The sequence below is a fragment of the Rhinolophus sinicus genome, chromosome X, assembly GCF_036562045.2.
Source record: "Rhinolophus sinicus isolate RSC01 chromosome X, ASM3656204v1, whole genome shotgun sequence".
NCBI classification, from domain to species: Eukaryota; Metazoa; Chordata; class Mammalia; order Chiroptera; family Rhinolophidae; genus Rhinolophus; species Rhinolophus sinicus.
In genome coordinates, this window is record NC_133768.1 from 28016533 (window position 1) to 28020840 (window position 4308).

The following is a 4308-nucleotide window of genomic DNA, read 5'->3' on the forward strand; positions in this document are numbered from 1 at the left end:
GTGTTATGGGTAAATTTAGTTCATAAGATTTTATTGAGCTACACACATACCATGCATGCCCTTCTCTTTTGGATGTAGTACTTCAGTAAGAATTATAAAACAAAACAAAAACAAACCAACAAAAATGAAATTATCTTGACCTTTTAAATGCCACCCTCTTATCTGAGCTGGAGGTGGGTGATCTGTTAATGCTGGAAGAGCAAGCATTGGACCATCCCCTTTGCAAATCCTGTATGTATGAGCCAGCCCCTTGGCTTAAATCGTGTGGTTACCAGGCAACTATTGTTCTCTTCTCAGGCTTAGTGGCCTCTTTCTGATCCTACAGGAAGAATTGCATTTATCATCCTGTTACATAAATGATAAACTTGGTACAAAACTATCAGAAGCTTGGTAACCCAAATGAGAAATTTGCACAGGCTCACTGGCAGGTACTATAGGTCACAAGGTGCCAAAAACCTTAAAAACAATAAAACCTTACCAAATGGGATCTGAAGTGACAATTGTTTCTATATTAGCCTTGAGGCTCACAATTCCAGATTTATTATGCCAAGATCTTTTGGTAAAAGCTATATTAATTCATATGGGATAAGCTGAATCGAGAGGGCTTTGTAGGAAATGTGTAGCGGAGAAAAGGGATTTAATTTACACTAGTCTTTGTTAATTATTTTATCATGATGCAGGCAGGCACTCTGAAATTAGCAAATATGTAAGATTCTTTGAGTCATATTCTTTTTACTCACATCCACACATATCCTGGACCCCAAAAAGGTTGCACCTATGGAAGCCGTGCCCAAGTAGCAGAATATTTGGACAGGCTCTCTGAAAGAGAATTAATGACTAGCCACAGGCATGAAGAATTTTATGTTTCAATATAAACATGGACAAATTATTTTCCATTTGGCAATGTCACCAGTCACATATGGTATTGTCAAATTTCCCACATCCTCATCAATGGTGACAAAATTTACTTAAATATACACATACTTGTACATGTTATATATATGTATCTATATGCATATATGTGTATGCACATATATATTATATAACTTTCATAGGTAGTAATGGCCCTTCCAACATTTTAAATTTAAAGAGAGAAAGCATATTAACCATAATTTTATCTTCTACTTTTTAGGAAAAATCTTTTCAGCACAAAATGACTGTTTTATTGAGTTGCTCTTATTCTGACAAAATATAAAACTGAGCTTCTGATCACTCTCTAGCAAAGAAACTCTATAAGGGAACATAAGGACAATGGTCTCAGGTTCCTCAATTAGTTTAAAAATGGACAATGCCATCAATCTCAGAAGACCTTGGTAGATATTATCTGAAATAGTATTCACTCTTTTGTTCAGTGCATTGCATTATCTAATGCCAAGATAATGTCAGAGTAAATTATTAGCAATTATTTTTCTCTCTTTCAATAGCTAGAACATAGAGCAATTCCTGTTTTTTTTCTTGTATGTAGTTTATTAGAACATATGTTGTAATTTTAGAACAGATTCTCCTATAACAAAAATTATTATTATCGTGATTTATGAAACCATTTCTGAATGGGAAAATTTCTCAAAATATACCAAAGAAAATAATGGAGCTCTTAGAATTTTCAATTTTAGTATATTATGAAGCAATAAGAAACTTCCTTTGTAGAACTTATTTAGAATCTTACAAAACTATTTCAAGATGCTTCCTACTTTAGGAGAAGTTAGATTATTGTAATAGAACTAATGTTTATTCTGTGTTAATATTAATATTCTTACTCATATATTCATATTCTATCATATATCAATTTTCAACAGCTTTGTTCATGGACACATATATACCATACAATTCACACATTTAAGTGTATAGTTAAAGATCTTTTAGTGAATTACAGAGTTGTGCAACGATAGCCACAACCTAAAATGATTCCACTTGCCCATTTAAATTCACTCCACAGTCCTACCCCCCAGTCCTTGGCAATTATTAATCTGTTTTCTGTCCCTATAGGTTTGCCTTTTCTGGATATTCTGTGTAAGTCAAACCATACAATATGTGGTCTTTGATGCTGGCTTCTTTCACTTAGCGATTCTTTTTTTTAAAGATTCATCTATTCTTACCGCTGAATAGTATTCCATTGTGTATATATACCACAACTTCTAGGTGGTGAACACACAATGGGATTTATAGATGATGTAATACAGAATTGTACACCTGAAATCTATGTAATTTGACTAACAATTGTCACCCCAATAAATTTAAAAAAAAAAAAGAAAAAAAGATTCATCTATGTTGCAGCATGTAGCAGCAGCTCCTTTTTTATTGCTGAGTAATACCCCATTTTAGGTATATACCAGATTGTATTTATCCATTCATCAATTGATGGGCATGTGTGTTATTTTTAGTTTTTAACTATTAGGCATAAAGCTGCTATGAACATTTGTGTACAAGTCTGTGTGTGGACATATGTGTTTATCTCATTTGGGTAGACACTTAGGAGTGAAACTGGTGGGTTGCATGGTAAATTGTTCTAAGAGTATCTAATATCACAACTCAGACAGCTGTGATGCAGGCCTTCCCTGACTGTTTGCCACTAAGATACCTATTGTTTCAAACAAAGTCCCTGCATGTGGGTCACCACATCAGGTCAGCCTACACTGGCAGTGAAACTCTTGACTTTTATGGCTTGCCCACCTTAGTACAACTACCATCCAGAATGAGCTTAGTGGGGAAAAGGGGAAGAAAGGGTGCAGGTACAAGTGAAAATGCTGTAGACGGACACTATTCGTACCTGAGGCCTGAATTTTAGCAGTTTTCCAAGCATAAACAAAGGCTTTTCAGAGTGTTATATGCCTTTGGTTGATTTCCAAACAATATTGAAATGACTGTTTTGACAATTTTGTCCAGTTGTCTCATTGTGTGTTAGGTAAAAGATTTGCCAATCTCCTCACTCCACCATTCTGGAAGTCTTGTCTCCTCCAAATACTAGTTTTAAAACTTTTTAAAAAACAGAGTTATCAAGGCATCTTCTTCACAGTTATCAGGCATCAATTGTTATATGAGGACAGATAGGCTAGAGAATGTTATTTCATAGAAATATACTAAACTGAGAATACAATAAAAATATAAAGAACTTTCCACATATCATACTACCTCCGTTTAAAGGAATAAACATGATTTGACTTTGCACAAATGACGTGGCAGCACTTAATGTTTTTACATAGTTTAGAACTCATCCTGCTCCTAAATTCTCCACCTGCATACACACACGCATATGCACGCATAGACATACACACATCTTTCCATTAACAGTGACATTTAATTAATTATGAACATGATTTCCAATGGCTACCATGTTTCCCCGAAAATAAAACCTAGCCGGACAATCAGCTCTAATGCATCTTTTGGAGCAAAAATTAATATAAGACTGGGTCTTATTTTACTATAATATAAAACCGGGTTTTTATAATTAATATAATTTAATACCAGGTCTTATCTTAATTTTTGCTCCAAAAGACACATTAGAGCTGATTGTCTGCTTAGGTCTTATTTTCGGGGAAACACGGTAATTGTGGATTAGGTCACGAATGTCAGCAGGGGCTTCATACTGGCATAGTACTGGCCTGTTTCTTCTAGTAAGAAAAGGTAAGAACAAGAAGAGTTTGGGCTGCACTGCTGAGCTCCCACAAGCCACTTAAAAATACTTAACTAATGTTCACTTGGAAATCTCTCATTGTAAGTCTCTCTCTCTCTCTCTCTCTCACACACACACACACACACACACACACACACACACACACACACAGACACACACATACCACAATCAATTTGTCAGTTAATTGCCTGTGGCAAAAATTAATGTTCTAATAAACTAGGTATTAACTGATGTAATGAGTGGTATCATGTAGGTTATTGCCATTATAAACCATACTTAACAGTTTAGAAAATCAATAACATATTAAACAAAGGTTAGTGCTTCTGGAAGAGTTCCTTGGCAAACAGTTGTTTTCTGACAGATAGTGACTGATTCTTCTGCTTCTTGGAAGGTAGGACATGTTATGGTGCCTTAGTAACTATTAAATTTTGTGTATATGGAAAAAACATATACACACAGACATCAGTGAGCCATAGACTCATATCTCAACTTCCATCAATGGCGTCGCTCATTTATAGATCTATAGATTGGGGAGGAGGCAGGGAAAGGGAGGGCGGCTAAGATCCAGGCCTGGTGCTTGTTTCTATTGCTTTCTCCCCACACAAACCCAATTAGTGATTTAGGATAAATAAATGACAAGCAGGGAATAGGTTGACTTACAGGCAATTAAGTTCGCG